We start from the raw sequence: 20,082 nt of genomic DNA, 5'->3' as shown, positions 1-20,082 counted from the left end.
GACAGATGTACAGTTCATGATCTCAGTTTTGGTGATGAAATTGTTGCATCTGGGCTTTTGTGCCGTGGGCTGTATAAGCTCACTTTGTATGACAAGTGTGGACAAAATTTTGCAAATGCTGTTGCAGATTCAAGGGCTATTTCAGATGCAAAACTTTGGCATGCACGTTTTGGTCATCTGAATTTTGCCAGTTTGCTGCGTTTGCAGAAATCTGATATGGTTGCTTCTTTGCCGCCTCTTGAAGCACCTATCAAACATGTTTGTGAAGGTTGTATTCTGGGTAAAATGCAGCGTTCTAAGTTTCCAAAGGATGGTTCAGTTAGGGCCACATGCAGGTTGCAGCTTGTGCATAGTGACGTTTGTGGGCCCATGCAAACTCCGTCCTTGGGCAATTACCTGTACTTCGTGACTTTCATTGATGATTACTCCAGGCATGCGTGGGTATTTCCGCTTAAAGCGAAGTCCGAAGTTTTTATGTGCTTCAAACAATTTTTGGCTATGGCTGAAAATGTCTCAAAATGTACTATGGGCACCCTCCGTTCCGATCGAGGGGGGGAGTATATGTCTCATGAATTTAATGCATTTCTGGCTAGTCGTGGGATAAAACACCAATGTACAGTGCCTTATACACCTCAGCAAAATGGTGTTGCTGAGAGGAAAAACAGGTCACTAACGGAAATGGCACGATGTATGGTCAAAAGTCAAGCTTTGCCGCATTCTTTTTGGCTTGAGGCCATCATGTGTGCCACTTATGTACTTAACAGGTGTCCTACGAAAGCTTTGCAGTCTATTACTCCATATGAAGCATGGCATGATAGAAAACCTTCTATTGAGCACATGCGTGTTTTTGGCTGTTTGGCATATGCTTTGGTGCCACAAGTGCAGCACAGAAAATTGGATGATAAGGCTGTCAAATGTATTTTTGTTGGTTATAGTGCTGAAAGCAAAGGTTACAGGTTGTATCATCCGCAAACAAAACGTATTCTGGTTTCACGGGATGTAGTGTTTGTGGAAGATTCTGTTCAACCCTTGCTGTCATGTACTAGAGACAGTAATGTAAGCTCACAGGACATTTATGACACTTTGTTGCCTCTTTTCAGTGGTGGAAATACGAATGTAAGTTCCAATGAGGCAAATGTACAGCCTATGGGGATTTCTGAAAATGTTTTAGAACAGCCTATTACTGATGCAGATGTACATGATGTACTTGATGAGGAAAGGGCTGAAAATGAGCAGGCTAGAGGTATGCCAAAATGGCTGGTGCACACTTTGCGTGACAGTAAATTGGATGCACCTTTATCTAGTCGTACTCGTTCAGGCTCTCACCATGCATCTTATGCATTAGATTGTTATGCTTTGGCTGTGTCTAGTTTACATGATGTTGAGGAGCCTCTGTCCTTTGATGAAGCACAGAATTCAGAAAATTGGATTGCTGCCATGAAATCAGAATATGATGCACTTATAGAGAATGACACATGGACTTTATGTGATTTGCCTCCTGGAAAAAAGGCCATTGGTACGAAGTGGGTTTACAAGTTGAAACGCAAGCCGGATGGTGAGATCGATCGCCATAAGGCTCGACTTGTTGCAAAGGGTTATGCACAACAAAAAGGCATAGATTATGAAGAGACTTTTGCTCCCACTTGTCGTATGACTACTGTGCGTTTTCTATGTGCATTGGCAGCTCATTTTGGTTGGGATGTACATCAATCAGACATTGTTACTGCTTTCTTGAATGGTGACATATTTGAGGAAGTTTATGTAACGCAGCCTCGCGGTTTTGTCATAAAAGGACAAGAGGACAAAGTGTGCAAATGTAAGAAGGCTTTGTATGGGTTGAAGCAATCTCCTCGTGCTTGGTATGAGAAAGCTGACACTCATTTGGTTAAACGAGGCTTTCGTAACAGTCCAACAGAAAGCACATTGTATGTAAAGCGTGAGGATGATGTATTTCTCATTGTGGTTCTTTATGTTGATGATTTGCTGATCACTGGACCAAATGAGAGACATATTGCTGAATTTAAGGCTGATTTGAATGCTACTTTCAAGATGAAAGATTTGGGGCTGTTGCATCATTACTTGGGTATACAGTTTAAGCAGTGTGATGGTGGTATTGCCTTGTGTCAGAAAAGTTACATAGAGACATTGATATGTAAGTTTGGACTTGAGGATTGCAAACCTATTGCCACTCCCATGGAAACAGGTTTGAAGTTGAGTCTACATGATGCTGGCGATCCTGCTGATGTCACTCTTTACCAAACTGCTGTTGGCTGCCTCATTTATGTATGCAACACGAGGCCAGATATTCAGTTTGCAGTCTCGCAGGTCAGCAGATTTATGCATAGCCCAGGGTCTAAGCATTGGCAGGCTGTCAAGAGGATTTTCCGCTACCTTAGTGGCACTTTACATCTTGGCTTGTTTTATCCCAAGGGGGGATCATTGCCGCCAGACTTACATGCTTTTTCGGACTCAGATTGGGCTGGTTGTTTTGACACGCGAGTGTCCACAAGTGGTTTTTGTTTCATGCTTGGCAGTTCATGTATATCATGGTTGAGCAAGAAGCAACCTACTATGGCCACTTCGAGTTGTGAGGCTGAGTACAGGGCAGTCTTCACAGCTACGGTTGAGTGTGTATGGCTCAGACGCCTTATGGCTGACTTGGGTGTTGGACAGGACACTGCCAACACCATCTACACTGACAGTCAGAGCGCATTGGCAGTTGCGAGGAACCCAGTTTTTCATGCTCGCACAAAGCACATTGAGGTGCATTACCACTATGTCAGGGAGAGGCTCTCAGCAGCAGAGATCAGCTTGGCTTATGTGCCAACACAGGACAACCTTGCAGATCTTTTCACAAAGGCATTGTCTCGTGAGAAGCTTGAAGCTTTCCGCAAAGCTTTGGGCTTACTCCCCTTTGTGGACTGATCCTGTCCTCAGGGCATGGCACTTCCCTTTACTCATGTGCCAGCTCTCGTTCACCGCATCACTCCAGGGGGGATTTGTTACCATATACATGTGGTAGTGATGTGTGTGAACACACTAGGACCGCCGGGGCATTTTTTCCCTCTTTAGGAGGTTTTTTCCCCCGTGCATTGTATATACGCCCATCACTCTAGGGCTATCTATCTTTCCATTGCACACTAAGTAACACACTCTCTATTGTGTGCCTTGAGCTTCCTTCGTCTTCTCCAAGCTGTGTGTGTTTCTCTGCAACCCTAATTCCAACACCCAAACCCAAAAAATAAGTTGTCCTTTTTGGGATTCTAATTGTATCTATTTGTATCAAGACTCTCCTGCCTTTCTTTTGTGATGTTCTCTTTCTTAATATAAATTCACACGCTTTTCTCATAAAAATAAAAGCTACGCTCCCGGTGGGGGGGGGGGGGGGGGGGGGGAGATAGGAGTTCGCGACAAAGTGCTAGCACCACCCTGGGCTCACGTGAAGCTTGGCGACAACACGGATGAGCTGGTGGGCAAATGTGCTAAAGCACCAGATGCACTAGAATGGGGGGAGACAACCAAAGACTTCAAGAACTCCATCACTCACTGGTCCCCCTGGCTTTCTAAGATTGAAGGTGATGCAATAAGGCCCTCTTGGAGAGAAATTACTAGAAGGATCAACAACAAAGGATTAATACATCTAACTCAGTTTTGGAATAGAAGCATCTTGAGCTGGAAAGAAGCACATGAGCTAGCTACCCAATACACCCTCAACAGAAAGGAAATTATATTGGTGGAAGGACCGAGTAATGTTCTAGCGTCTATTTGTGAGAAAAAATTTGATTGGAAAGTCTGGCATTGGTCCAAAAACAAGATTTTTTCTCTACCACAAAAAAGGGGAACATACATCAAGCTTATTTATAAAGCAGATTGGTTCTCTCTGCCAAACAGTGGAGGCTACAATGGCATGAGTTAAAGTGGGTGGTAGTTGCATATAACATCTAGGATCCTCCATGGCCTATCATAATGAAATTCTTTGGAAGGTGCTATGGGGGACAATACCAATGGGGATCAAGGTAAAAGCCGAAGGAATAGGCATAGACCTGTGCTAGGGATGTAAATCGGCAATTGGAGACCCCCTCCATCTATTCAAAGATTACTTGGCCACGAGAGATTTGATGAGTGGAAGAAATCATATAGGAAAGTAGGGATTGGATTCTTGCGTGTGATGCAACATGGGAGAGCTAAATAGATTGACAAACATAAATTTGATAGAGGTGCATATTAGGTAGGACAAAATAGAGAATCTATATTGATGTATGATGATTACAAAAAGAGCTTAGCTCGTATTATAACCTCCCAACCACCCCTGAGATATCTCACTCTCAATCACGTCTCACTCTCACTTCCAATCCCAATCTCACACACACTCTCATAATCACAATCTCTATCGCATTGTCAAGACCACAATACAACACTAAAAATATCCAGTATGTGCGAATCTAGAAAAATAACAATGTCTTTTTATTTTTATTTTTAAAGTGCACAATTTTTTGTCATATTCAACGATCCATAGCTTCGAATCAATCTATGATGCAAAATAGGCATTTTCACTTTTTCCTTAATCTACGCTTCAATGAGCATCAAGATGATGGAATTTGAAATACTCAAGGAACCAATATTTTTCCTTAAGGGTTGCGTTTCCTACTTACAAAACTTTTCCAAAATCTCGCTCCATCACCCTCAAAAGTGGCTCCCAAAGTGTGCCCCATGTCAAAATTTGAAATTGAACAAAAACAATTAGAATGAACTCCTAGACCAAAATTTCCTTTAAAAAAATGTTATTGCTAAAAATTTGAAAATAAGTTCTATTACACTCTACTAGAAAACATAAAGACTCTGATGAGTGGAAGCACACACTTGGCATTAGATACTCAGAAAGTGTTAGCAACTACCAATCTAAACACACCTTGAATCGACATTGTGTAAGAGGCTAGGAAAAGGTAAATACCTCCACCCTTTTGTATATTTTGATTCCTCGAGGCATGGATAGTTCTTGAGGCCTATTGTACATTCATTTCGAAGATAATTTAACTGTACCACTCAAAGTTGTGAGTATGAAAAAAAAGGACTTTGAGTCGAATTCACAAGAATTGTGCTATTGTGATGGGCCCAAAGCCCAAGGCCCTAGGGCAAGGCCTGCCTACATGGCACTGCACCGACGTTAATCAAGGGTAGAAGACAATCATTAGTCCACACGGTCTTCTCAATCACAGTCTCACCTCTCCTACTTGTTCACACACACCCTCATCTCATCCACACTCTTGCAAGGTTTCTTTTTATCCTCTCCCACTTCCCCTTCTCACTCACACATTTCCCTCCTCTACTTGCTCACACAATCCCTCCCGCTCACTCACACTTGAGCACAATCTCTTCTCACCCCCTCAAACTCTCCCTTATCACTCAAACCCTCCTTCAATCTTTTCCCTACATCTTTTCATTGATATGCCCTTCCTTAATAAAAATTCCCCGCCCACTTTCCCCTCTCATGTAGCCCCCTACCCCCATCACACTTTCTTCATTTACCTCTCTCTATCTCCACCTCCTTTTACCCCTCACAACTCTCTTCAACCCTAAATCAAGGGCATTCTCACAAGAAATCAACAAGAATTCACAGAAGATGGAGAAGATGAAGGAGAAGCTCAAGAGTACACAACTTAGGAAGTAGCATTACTGAGGGGAAAGAGGGAACGTGACCTATCTATAACCCAAGATACATACTACACCTCAATCCACTAACAAATGCCCATAGAACCACACAATCTCCTCACCTAATACCTAAACCTTGCATTCAAGTATCCACCCCACACTTCAAAGGCTGGGATCACCCATACATTAGGAAGTGAATGGGGTATAGGAAGGCCTCTTTATTTGGCAGTTTAAGGGAATGCTTAAAGCTTAAGCCAAGTTTGACCAAGCCTAAAAGTGAGACCAAAAAGGCCTATGCTGAGATTTAAAAAAATTCATTTTCATATTTTGTATTTGAATTTTAAAATGTCATTTTTCCACCCCTCTTCTCTCTTTAACATATAAAACACACACTCTCTCTCTCTCACTTATATCTCATTCAAGGAGGTACTTTTCAGCCCCCTGCCAGAAAAGCAAATTTTCCACATTCTCTCACTTCATTATCTCTCTAAAACATGAGCCAACTCTCTCTCTCTCTCTCTCTCTCTCTCTCTCTCTCTCTCTCTCTCTCTCTCTCTCTCCCCCCCCCCCCTTTTCTCTCTTGTCAGTTCCCCTCCCAATCATTAAGGAACATTCTTTGTTGCCTACTTTTGACAGAGTGCAGATATTCAAAGGTTGCAGATCTTCCCTCTCTCCCACTCTCTTCCTTATTGGCTTTCTATCTCTCACTCCCTCTCTCTCTCTCTCTCTCTCTCCCCCCCCCCCCCCAAATCATTCTCCCACTTCACCTCTAGCTGAGAGCAATGTAGATTCTCTCTCTCTCTCTCTCTCTCTCTCTCTCCCCCCCCCCCCCAATGCTTCTCCCACTTAGCTCTAGCTGAGAGCAACAAAAATCTCCATTACCTCTGTGCGCAATATCATTTCTCTCTCTACACTCAGGATCAACAATTTGAATTCAAAGTAGATTGAGCTGCACTCCCTCTCTTTCTTCCCTCCATAACATAATCTTTTTCTCCTATCTCTGAGTACTCCCCATATCTTTCCTCCATAGCTACCTTCATCTGCTTGTAGCAGTCACCATTACACATTCTCTCTCTAATTTGCTTGATTAGCTAACAAAAATGTCATTCAATCCCCTACCACTGCAAGACATTACTAAACAAGACAAAATGATATCGATTAAACGTTGATTTAGAGCAAGAGTATGCTACTGTGCGACTTGGTACATCTAATCCCAATACTAGAGATCAACTACGGAACCTTGGGTGCAAGGCAATCAACTTATGGGTTGATGGACATATTTACCTTGGCGATCCAATGACCAATGCATCACTTCCCTTTTGTAATGTCACTGAGCTATTGCGTTTTACTAAAGATGGGAGAGATGGATTTTTTGGCTACTACTGGAGATTATATTGAGCTTTCATCAATGAAAGGGCAGCAAGAAAACATCTATGTGCTACCTATTCATCATTGCAAGAGAAATACGTGAAATACATTTAGAAAGTCAGAGAGGAAGCCAACAAGAAGACGAAGCAGTGAAACAATGACATGTCAAAGCTTAATAAAAAAGTAGAGCATCAAAATATGGAGCAAGAGCACCGTCTATACAATTATGTTCAGCTACAACACACTGCACGTAATATGTACTGGTGAATCGATCATCACACACACATTCCATTGGGCTACCACATTTGCAAGTACAAGAGACATGCAATGTCTATGTTATCTTCAAGCGGTGGAGCTCGAAAGAAACGTATTCGTCAAACTTGATAGGGATGCAAATGCAAGCCTTTTAATTTCTTACATTTTTTGCAGCTTGCTGTAATATTATTTCAATATGCAGGAACTTGGCTCGGATGATGATGGGAATCGATTCTGATGCTCAAACGACTGAACACACTCTACTGTAGCATATCATCAAGCCAAAGGAGTTGGTGGAGCTATTGGATGATCCATCCAATGCTGTCATTGCTAATGTTTTGTGCCAGAAGTATTTCAGTGAGCTAAAGAGAATTGTGTCGCCTCAGGAGATGATAGAGGTGTGTGACAGCGCAGGAATAAGTTTCAAGGCCTACGAAGCTTTGTATAGAATTGTCACACTAGGTCACACAGCAAAAGGTTTATTTAGGTTGCTGCCAACACCTTACAGTGTCAGCGTTGCAAAAAAGGTGCACCAATAATTATGTTGCAAGCTTGTTGGGTGGATTTTAATATGTGGAGGATGCCTTGCCATTGAAAGAGAGAAAATACTTCCGTTACAATGAGTTCAATAATGTCAATGTTGACTTGTTGAAGCTCTAGGAGTCAATGATCAGATTTTATGGGTTGACACAGGAGAGTGTGATGACAAAGTTATATTTGTGATGAAGCTTGATGAGTGTCAGATTTTCAAAGGTCAACGGCTTTAAAGGGTAAGCGTTACGCTTATGAATAGAGCCTTGATGAGTCTCTCTGTTGAGCTAAATGCCAATGAGAAGGAAAACACCTGTTTAGGTGTTCAATCAAAGAAGAATATTTGGTGGCTGATAGCTTTTCATCTCCCACACGAGACACATGAGTCCCTCAAATGATATTTTAATCACACCCCAATCGTTGGTGTCATTCGGCAACAGCAAGAAGGACAACGATTGTAGGTTTCAAGTCTGGGTATGTTCTAAAAGGAGTGGCATTTGGCAGGAGACTTGAAAACTTTCAAGTGTATGTTAGTGTGCAAGCAAGGTGCAATGACCCTCTTTCCATGCATTTATTGCTGCCACAATAAAGTCTCATTAGAAACTGAGGGCAAGGGTGTAAAGGCCAACAAGTTAGAGGGCGGTAAGGGTAAGGGTGGCAAAGCTGCAGTCAAGCTGCAGTCAACTCTGCAAAAGGTGTGTCGGTAAAGCAATTCAACAATGGTTTCAAGGTATCCTCAGTTGTAACAGAGTGTACCCCCTAATCGAGACATGGACGATTCAAATTGGGATCCTATTCTATCGATTCCTCTGATAAATGTGCATGTGTGCACTCTTCATGTCTGTCTACAAATTCTTGACAAGTTGTTTATGCTCCATATTAATTATGCTTGGATATGGAGACTGCAAAAAGAAGAGAAGAGTGTATCAGAGTACTCAAATCTATTCTATCAAGTGTTGGTCTACATGGGGGGTGCAATTGAGTTATCAAAGGACAAAAAGGCATTTGGAAGTACACATGATCGTCCTAATAAAATATGTATGGGTGGTAGTAAAGCTAGGCATTTTCTTTTGTACTATTCTGACTCTCAAAGTCCCAATGAGTTCCAATTGTGGAAAAAGGTGTGTGACATTACCACCTACAGAGGTAATGAAGCAACCCTAGGAATTAAGCGTGCTCATGTGTGGCAATCTCTAGATAATATTTTATGTTTGCTTGAAAAGGCAAAGCTAACCTGTGCTGAGATATCCACCTTCAAGTTTGTAAAATCAGTAGTTTCACAGTGCAAATGGTGGATTCCTGGGGGGAGACGCACATAACACATTACAAGGTGGGTTGAACACTTTGTCTTTGCAATTTTAAAAAACATCAGTGTTTGAACTAAAGTTTTATTATTTTTTCAATGCATTCTTTTTGCTCACAGCTCAACTTTTCTTGACATATTTGGTTCATTGGGCATCTGGAGTCACCAAGGAATAGAGCACTCACACTATCAAGCAAAGGTAGTGTATTTTAAAAATACATGGCATGGAGGTGGGAGGAAAAAGAGCAATGCCCTACACGAAATGTTCAATTGGTTCTACAGAGTTTTAGCGGGGAGAGAAAGGAAGAAGACTAGAGTGCAAAGAAGTTTGAAATGCAGAATAGAGAAAGTGGTTAGCCTGAGATGATCACAATCATATCATTCTTCTAGTGCAAAATATCGATTCCAAATTCTCCCATCCTCAGCTTCCATCTTATATAGGGAAAGACCATCGACAAGCTTTGCTTCACAATATGGTATCTGAACACCACATTGTCAACAACTACAGAGCACTTGATTCTATCTCCCTTGTGGTTGACCACCTTAGTCTCCCATCCAGCTGTAAGAAATCCATTGATCGCACTTCCCCCTTAGCAAGTCCACATTGTTGGTGTCCTGTGAACACTCTAAAGTCGAAAGATAAACACAAACACATGAAGAGACATAAACCATGTTACCGTGGCTTTGTGGGAACCATAGGTGCACTTCATTGCTACTTGCACATCTACCTCTATTCTCCTTTTGGTTGTTGCGATCCATGCACTATCTGACTTAGGCCATTCCAAACTCTCCAAGGTTGGCAAGTAAACCGGAGAAAGATTACCATACCCATTTCGCCTAGGTGTGACATAAGTATGATTATAAAAAAAAATGTCACGTGAGGCAAGCTCAGAGGATGGACAACCAGCATAGAGCAACTTGCCAAGCTCAGTGTGGATATCCTCAAAAGTTCTTATGAAGGACTCTATTGGCTCCCACTCTACAAAATCGGATGGAAAAACATCTGCAAACATGAACAAGCAATGGAAATCTTACAATCATCAAAAGCAACTTACAAGGCAAAAATATTAAATAGACAACCTAAAAACTTTAAAGAGGAGCATAGAGCAACTTGCCAAGCTCAGTGTGGATATCCTCAAAAGTTCTTATGAAGGACTCTATTGGCTCCCACTCTACAAAATCGGATGGAAAAACATCTGCAAACATGAACAAGCAATGGAAATCTTACAATCATCAAAAGCAACTTACAAGGCAAAAATATTAAATAGAAAACCTAAAAACTTTAAAGAGGAGTAAAATTACAATTTGCAGGAAACCTCGATGGAGCCACTGCTGTCTCTAGCATCAGTTGTGAAGCAACATACGCATGCTATAGCTTAGCAAGCCTCTTACCGTCTTGTGTTTGCTTGAGCTCCATGATTCTTCCCTTCCAATGGTGTGCTCAAGAAGCCATGTGTCTCCTTGAGACCTTGGGTGCACCTCTTGAGCTGGGATGCATTGTCACCCACATCATTCGTTTGAACTCCATCGTCGCCCAATATCCACAGCCATCTTGTACATTGCTACATGAAATGGAGTCAATGACACTCCTAGGTCGTCGAGTACCTAATGATGCCATGGGGAATAGTGGCACAACTTGTAGACAAACACTTATGATTATACATTGCACATCCATGCTCTTAGCTGTATAAAGAGCAAGATTCTTGATGGTACACAAAGGTAAGGATGCCACTTACTGCTATACTGCTCCACCTGCTTGTTGGCTTAATGGGGAAAGATAATGTTGCAAATCTTGAGGGAAGTAGATCCTCTCTAGAGAGCTTAATGGAGAAGGATCAGGAAACCTGTTGAGGAAAGAAAGAGGGATGATCTAGCAGAAGGATATGCTACAGATCTTCACCTTTATGTAGAGGTGTTTAGTGAGGCTCATGGAGAAATGGAGAACTTTAGCTTGAGGAGAATGCAACAAGCTTGAGGAGGGAAAGGAGGTTCAAATTTTTGCTACACTTGATCTTTGATATCACCATTGAAGAGTGGTGTTGGCTCCTCTACCTGTATGCACTTTTTCATCGTCATCACTTCATCCTTGAGTAGAGGGTAGGGAAGGGATGGCTTCATCCATTCCTCTCTGATCACATTTGCATCAAGCTTTTTGACACCCACTGAGTGTAGCATCCCCATTCTATGGCAGCTTTTGCACTCTCTTCTATGGTTTTCTCTATTAGAGTGCAAAGGTGAGCCTCCTCTTCAACCGTTAAAATGTGTTCTTTACCTTGGATCTGTGGAGGTATCTCCACCAATAAAGGTTCTTCTGAACTTTTAGGAAGTTCTAGAGATTCGTGTTGGGCACTGACTCCAAAGTCACTTGGAACCGGATCTGTAGTTTGGCCTATTGCCCTCTCCACTTCCTGTCTCAACTCTGTCATGTGCTGTTGAGCTAGTTTGTCTCTTCTCGTAGCCTCTTCTACTTGATTGAGAGGTAGCTCCTGCATCATCTCTAATTGTTTCTTTAGCTTGTCATTCTCATTCTAGAGCTCTTGCTATTGTTTCCTTAATCTTTCTTTTGCAACCAAAGATCCTTCGGCCATGTGGATCCTTTGTCTTTGTTCTAACCTTAATTCCCGTTGGAGGGACGCAATCTGAGCCTCCAAGGTTTGTACAGCTTGGTTGTCAGTTTTTGTGCTTGCTCTAGCCGTCCTTGGGGTCCCTCTAAGACTCTATATGGTGAGTTCTTGGAGTGCTAATTTGTCCTTTAGCTCCATGATTTCATCTCTGGCTAATTCTAGCTCATTTTCCACCTTGTCTTTATTCTCATGTAGCTTTGTGATCTCCTTGGCTATTTGCAGAGTCAGTGTGTCTCTTCAGCCTCAGCTTCTTGTAACACTTTTCTTTGTGTCTCTTGCACTCGTTTAGTGTTCTCTGCTCTCTGCATATATCCTTGCCACTCTCTTTTAAGAGTGTCTTGCTCTCTCATTATATTCTCTTCTCGTGTTTTGAGCATGATGTTCTCTTTCACCACAGAGAGAGATCGTTATTTGATTCAATCTAAAATTTGGTCTGCAGCTCTAACATCTTCTTTGTTGGCTGCCACCACACTTTTGGTAGTAGACTATGGAAATGGTCCAACTAAGGGGACTTGGTGACCCATACTAAAAGCAGTACTCCCACTAAAGGGGGTCTCCATGGACTGGCCAAAGGTCTCCATTGTGGCACTGGGAGAATTTGCACCAACCCCAGTACTCCAGGTTGTGGTAACTATAGGTTTGGTGTCCTTCTTTGTGTATCTTGATCCCTGGGCTTTTCTTAAACTTTCTCTTCATTTTTTGTAGCCCATGGTGGGATAGAGGTGCCATATACAACCTCAAAATCATCCTGAGATGAATATCCAGCTATGAGGAGGTCATCATAGGTGCATATTTTGGAATTTTCTTTTTTCTTTGGCGTTGATTCGGCCTCTGGTTTCTTCTTTGGAAAATTCATATGTTGAGATGCTAGGGGTTTCGGGCTTGGGGATTGTTGGGTGTATCTTGGGGAAGAGGGTGGGGTTGTTCTGTTGTTGTAGCCTTTTGTATGTGACTCTGTTTCTTGCTCTCCTTGCTCTTTTGTCTATTCTTGTAGCTTTCTATTAATGTCCTATACTTCTTTAGCTATGAAAGCCTTTAGATTTTGTTGCTTGATCACTCTTGCAAATTATTCATAAGCTTGAATGTGGTGATCAAACTACTCCTCTACCGGCCTTGAGGACCTGCCCCCCATCTTTGTTGGATCTGGCACCCAGTACTCCTCAAAGTCTCCCTTAAGTGCTCGTTCAAACTTGAAGTGCTTGATCAATCTCTGGATTTGAGATGCCTCTTTGGTCATCGCATTTTTCCTTTTTTTTCTTTGGTGGCTCTTCAGAATTTTCCTCTTGTATTGTCTCTAGTTTTCTCCTGAGCTGTGTCGGGGCAGGTGCTGCAACTGGTGGTTCATCTTCTGTATCTTCTTTAAGTCTCAACCACTCATTTTGGGTTGGTGGGTCTGGCCACTATCCTCTTTCTCCAAGGGCTTTGTATGCAATCTTTGTTAAGACTTCTCCACCTCTAATGTACTTTGCCTTGTCCATTCCCATTCCGGTTATTTGCTCATGTAGGTACTAGGCATAATTGACTCCCTTGGGCATGTTGCTTCTCAATGCCCATGTGATGGTGGTAGACATTGCATGTGGTGGTGATGTATACTTTTGCAGCCACTTGCTGCATACATGCAAGTATTAATTATATAACTTGCGGATCTTTGTTGCCCTTGGATCCTCTAGGTCTTCGAAACTGGGGTTGGTTTTCTTGTAAGAATAGACCTTCACTTCATCTCTTCTTTCTCTGACTCAGCTACTAGCATTGTGTAGCCCCAAAGCATCTGCAATGATTTGAGGGGTGATTATCACCTTGGTCTTCTGGCCATCTAAAGCAATATTACTGCTTTGCCATCTTCTTGAATGGAGCTGTCTAGCTCATAAACTCTTTGTGTATCCACACCTGCTGGTTGCGCTGTGAAGAAGTTGTGCAAATCAGCTCTCTCCAGTTGAATACATGTATATAATCAATACATGAAAGTATTGATTTTATAACTTGTAGATCTTTTCTACCCTTGGATCCTCTAGGTCTTTGAAAGTGGGGTTGGTTTTCTTGTAAGAATAGACCTTCACTTCATCTCTTCTTTTTGACACTGAGGTACCCGCATTGTGTAGCCCCAAAGTATCTACAATGATTTGAGGGGTGATTATCACCTTGGTCTTCTGGCCTTCTAAAGTAGTAATTACCGCTTCCTTGAATGGAGCTGGCTAGCTCATAAACTCTTTGTGTATCCACACCCATTGGTTACGCTATGAAGAAGTTGTGCAAATCAGCTCTCTCCAGTTGGTTGAGGGTCTCTTCCTTATTGGCATAATCCATGATTTCTCGTGGATTCATGGGGATATCCACGGTGTTTCCCCGTGGGTCTCTAAATGTGCCTTGGTAAACTGTCAGTCCTTCATTTTCTAGAGTTCCTTCATCCACCCAAGCCTTTGCTGGCTTTAGTGTCTCATTGAGGATTGTAAAGGGCGTTGCTGCTGTAATTATGTCTCTCAAGGAAAGTCTCTTCTTCTTTGCTAGCAATTTGCTGGCTTCCAATGATCTTGAGCGCACTCCAATTCCACAAGTTAGCATCTTTCACAAAATTTGGCAATTGATCAGCTTCTAGCTATCCAAATGACTTCAGAATTTAAACATAAGCTAATTAGGGCATAAGGGTGCTATGCATGCGGTCAAAAGTGCATTTTGAGTGTAAATTTATGTTGTGAGATCATACGCGTATGATGTCCAGGTGCTCAGAATGAGGTGATTTTTCATATGTACATAGCTCATAGCATGTATATCATGGATATATGCTTGGACTTCAATTTAAATGTCATTTGGGCAAGTTGTGACCACTATACTCCTTTCAGGCTTTGAATTTATTATAGCTTAGTTTTGAGCAACAAGTGAGGTTCAATATGGGATGAAACTTGGTAAATGCTCTCACAATGATGTAATGAAGGCTTAGAATAGGTCACTTTAGCTCCCAGGTTCATCTTTAGGCTATGGAGACATCATACGCATATGATGTCTACTTTGTCAAAAGGGGCTCAAACTTATACTAGAGTTGGGTTTTAGGTTTTAGCTTGGCATAGACTCATGTGGTATCAGACTTTGATTTGGAAATGTTTTCATGTGCTTGAAGTCAAAAATCAACTATAGAGATTTTGAGTTCCAAAACTTGGGTTTGGATGGATATAAAGAGTTGCAACTTGATGGAACTTGACCTGTGGGCTAAGAATGATGTGATAAAGGCATTGAAAGTGAAAATTCCCCCAGATTGTTCATTTTGGCCTCTGGAGACATCATACACATATGATGTCTCGTTTGAAATTTTTGGCCCAAATTTGATCTGTAGGATCTCCAGGTGATAGGTAAGTCTCTCATCATCTCAAATTTTGATTTAGAGGTGGATTTATGTGGTTGAAGCTATAGGCTGTCTTAGGCCAAGATTTTTTGATTTTGGGGTCCAAGTGGTTACAAACTTGCTCAAACTGGCCCAGATTGAACATATGGACACTATGTGGTGATGATGAAAAATGTTGAGTTTGGCATTTGTAGGAGTGAATAGACATCATACGCGTTGTCGTGCTGTGACACGTACATAGAGGGAACAAATGCTACAAGATCTATTTCGTAACTTTTTAAATACATAAGTGTGTTTCCTATAATGTAGATATGAATATCTAAGTATAATAATAAGCTTTCTATCTTGTCCTATTATTTATCTCAAGGGTAACATATTCTTACTTTATCGTTAGAAAGTACTATGGGAAAAAGCGTCAATAGCCTCGCTTCTTTAACTTGGGGGCAAAAAGCATTGGTTCTTTCTTTCTACTATCTCATTATCATCTCACTCCCTAGACAAATCATATATCTAAGGTAACTTTCAGTATATATATTTTCTATGCGTTTTTCTTATATTTCTTTTTAAATAGCTACTAGGAAGGAATCAAATCCTAGTGGGACACTAGCTTGTATGATTTTCAAAGATGCACTCATTTTAATGCATTATTAAGAGGATGATTATGTCATGATTTCATATTGCATGAGATGTCCATTGGAATGAGGTGATAGTCTAAGCTAAGGCGACCACAAGAAGACTTTTGCTGCTAGAAAGATACCCTATTTTGATGATTTTTTAACACAAGTTTCCAATTTGAATTGAAAAAAGTATATAAAATGAGGTTCATAGCTTATGAGATGAATTTTTTGCCCCTATTTTTACTTTTTTTATTTAAAGCCACGATTGAGGAGATATGATCAAAATGGTGAAGCCCAGTCTGCCCACATCATGGAGAGACAACTCATTTTAAACTTTGCCAGTTCTTGTTCACACTGACTCTTCTCTTTCTTGTGTAACCCTTGGGGGTTCCTTTCACCTATAAAAGAGGATCTCTTCTTCCTTGAAAACCATTCATGAGAGAGTGAGAGGATTCATTCCAAATTAGCCTTTAGCCCTATACTTGCCTGTGAGGAAGGTTAGCTAAACTTAAAAGCCTCCTTGTAAACATCAACTCTGGTCAATCAAAGCCGAAGTCTTCTATCTCTTACCATCTTCATCAAATTGGAAAATAGTCTCGAAGGGGTTGATAAGTAAGGTGTTTTTTTGTTGATTTTTGTCTTTTTGTGTTTTTTTTTCATCTCCAAGCCCAACCTATACCTCCATGTCTTCTACTACTTCTACCTCTACTCCCATCTTCATCTCTCTTGAAAGCCTCCAAAGCGCGGCTTCAAACTAACCAAAACCAGGAATAAAAATGGATGATGTATCCTTACGCTGAGTTAGAAAAGCAAAGGTTGGAGATGTGCCAAAAATGATCCAAACTGCCCAAGCTTTACTAGAGTCATCGACAAGCAAGCCAAAGAGTTGGATAGAAGTTTCAACACCAACACCTACAATCCCAATGAGGCATGAAACTGAAGGAACAATCAAGAATCCCACAACTAAATTATAGAAGCCAAGGATAGTGATATATACCATAGATCAGGCATCCGAGGCTTCCATCCTATGATATCAGAGGCCTACAGAGAGAATGACGGCTTAGATAGGCTTTGGAGACAAATACAAAAAGCAAATGAGGAAAATGTGTTGAGACAGAGAGTTAACCAAACTAGTAAGAGGAGGGATGTCTTTCTTCCACCTATTGAGGAGTTCAAGGTAGGATCTCAAGCAAATCTAGATATTTTCTCATATTGGGGAAATAGAGGATCGGTACGATCTTTAGAGAGTCAACTCCAATCTTTGAGAACCTTACCTTCATACATGGGAGTCTATGAAGCCAAGTCTGATGTGAAGGTGGTGCCATCACAAAAACTCTCATCAAGAAAGGCTATGGACTCTAAAGGATTGATAGACATATTGTCTACGCCCATGACTTGCACTATTATGCTAGCAAAGCTCCTCTAAATAAGACCAAACATGTGGGCAACTGTTGGAAAATTCTTGGAGAAGTTTGGGGTAAAATATCCAAGATTACAGATTCAAAATGGAATCAGAGAAGTGAAAAAACCGCAATTGAACACAAGACCTGTACCATTAAACAAGGTAGGAGAGTAGTGCAAGGGTGAGATGGCAAATCTTGATTGTGGAGTTGGTGTTGCTATCGCCCATGGGAAAAACCAGCCTTGAGGGCTACAGGATGAAATTGCAACTAGAAGATGGGTATACAGAGAAACCCCTAGGGCTTCTAGAGAAAGTGATTGTTACTTCTTGTAGCATTGAGTATGAGCATACCTTTCCTATAGTGGATTTTGGCAAGAGGAATAGCTACGATATAATACTTGGACGACCATTCATGCGACAATTGAAGATGGTTCAAGATTGGGGAGATGATCATATATACCTCAAGCACATGGAAACCACGACGCGCATAAACCTTAAAGACCATAGTTACAAAGACATGAACCGAACCCGAGTTGAGGAGTTTTATTCAGCTACAATAGCAGGATCAAAACTTCTAGCTTGGTTAGATAGGCCGAAGGAGCTATGGATGTGCGGTGCATCAAATTGTGGAAGCTTGAAACGAGAAGAGTGTATTCTCAAAAGAGCTATCGAAGATAAGAAATACATTACTGAACCTTTTCTTGAAGAAGCTCTAGAGCCATTGGAATGGACTCATATTCTAGAAACCCCAGGTGTGTGTGCTATTACGGATGGCCCCACAAAAAAATTATTTGACAAGGATGGTTACAACGTGGTTCCATACTATATGGTCAATATAGTAAATGAGAATGATGAGAAATTAGTCTTGGAAAAACATGGAGATGATCAACTAGTGAGTGTCAAAGAAGAGGAGACGTATATGACTCCCCATAGCATTTTGAGAGAGTAGATGATGCAAAATAATGAATGCTCTGACAACCCAAGTGAGAAAAAAGGAATGATAGCAAATGTTCGGTTTTACAATTTTCCAAATCAAAAACCTAGACATCAAGAGCGCTACAAGAAAAAGAGGTATACAAACAAACCAAGAGATAACCTTATGCCTAGAATAACGGATAAAGTACAGTTTTTGATGCTTGTAAAGGCTGAAGATTGTGTAAAGGACAAGATATCTGGAAGCATCATTAGAGATCAAGATCCAAAAACTAGAAAACAAACCAAAAAGTTGGAATTTGAAACAAAACCCAAACCAACAAAAGAACCAATATTGAACAAGTCTGGAGAAACTAAATGGACCAAGGTGGAGAGAAAGAAGAAGTACCGAGAGCTTTAGATAACTCTCCGAAAAGTATGGACAACGGAAGTAGAAAGTGGGGAAGGAGAAGACAATAAAAATGAGGACAAAATGAGTGTGCTATCTGACTACAGAAAGTTCACTATCCAAGATAGATGAGAAGGTAGTGATGACGTAACCTCCGAGAGCGAAAGGACAAGGAGTCCTATGATGGGCCTGAGGATGCAAAGAAGAAGACTTGGTAGGACCCGGAGTAGAGCCTTGGCTAGCCTACATAGCAACATATCTAAATCTGGAAGAGAAGGAGAAGCTCATAAGTCTTCTCAAGGAGTACAATGACGTTTTTGCTTGGTCATATAAATACCTGGAAGGAGTAGATCCTACAATATTCCTTCACACGATCCCTATAAAACCCCATGCAAAGCCTAGTTGACAGACACCTTACACATGTAATGATACATTTTCTAAGCGCATCAAAGAGGAGATTGATAAATTAAGGAGGTCGAGTTTATCTATGAGATAGAACACATATACTGGGTATCTCCCATTGTGTAGTGCCTAAGAAGAATGGTAAACTACGAGTGTGTGTGAATCTAAAGAAGGTTAATGCCACCATAATAAGAGATAATTATGCCTTTAGCTATTACTGACCATGTTCTGGAATGAGTGGAAGGTAAGCGGACATACTCCTTCTTGGATGGGTTCTTGGGATATAAAACCGACTTGAAATTGCTCTAGAAGATCAATACAAGACAAGATTTTCCACAAAATGGAGAATATATACATATAGGGTGATGCCTTTTGGCCTGACCAATCTCCCAACAACCTTTTAGAGATTAATGGCACATATCTTAAAGGAATACTTGAGGATATTCTCCTACATGGATGACTTATGTGTGCACTCTGTCTTGAGAGATGAACATACAAAGCGCCTCAGGAAAGTATTCGAGAAGTCCAGAACTTATAGGATCTGTCTTAACCCAAAAAAAATTATATTTATGGTTAGACAAGGCAGAATCTTAGGACATATTGTCTCAGAAAATGACATATCTACTCATTTGAACAAGATAAAAGTAATTGTAGAGGTGCCTAGACCAAACAACACAAAGCAAGTACAATGATTTATGGGACACTATGGTTACTACAAGAGGTTTATACACATGTATGCAATTGTCACAAGAATCCGCATACAAGACATTATCACTGGATTTTTCCACATCTAAAAACATAGTACTCAGCTTGTGGTACACCACAAATAGCCTCTCAGGCTTATCTACATTCCTGCTAGTGGTTTCATAATGGTCTTTTTGCCTCCTATTTGAATAGTCACGTTCAAAGTGATCATGTCTTCCACAATCCCAACATATTACATTTTCGTGTTGACTTGCATTATTGTGTTGATCATTTCCACAACCTCTCAAACTCCCTTGGCCTCAAAAGTTTCCTTGACCATTTGTGTTCTGACCTTGATTGTTATTTTGTATTGTGCTCGGTGATTGTCTCTTCCTCAGCCTTGTCCATGACCCGTACCACGTCTTCTTCCTCGACCTTCAAAATTGTTTCCACCCTAGGTAGAGGAGTAAGTTCTTTTTCCCCCACAATCAATAAGGACACTCAAATTTGTAATGATGGAATGTTCTCTCAAAGATAGATGCCAATTTTAAAATGTTTGTACTCTGGACCCAAATCTTGCAGATAGACTTCT

Source organism: Adiantum capillus-veneris, chromosome 13 (assembly GCF_014529385.1).
Source record: "Adiantum capillus-veneris isolate H3 chromosome 13, ASM1452938v2, whole genome shotgun sequence".
NCBI classification, from domain to species: Eukaryota; Viridiplantae; Streptophyta; class Polypodiopsida; order Polypodiales; family Pteridaceae; genus Adiantum; species Adiantum capillus-veneris.
The sequence above is the reverse complement of the archived record's forward strand: the minus strand, read 5'-3'. Positions refer to the sequence as shown.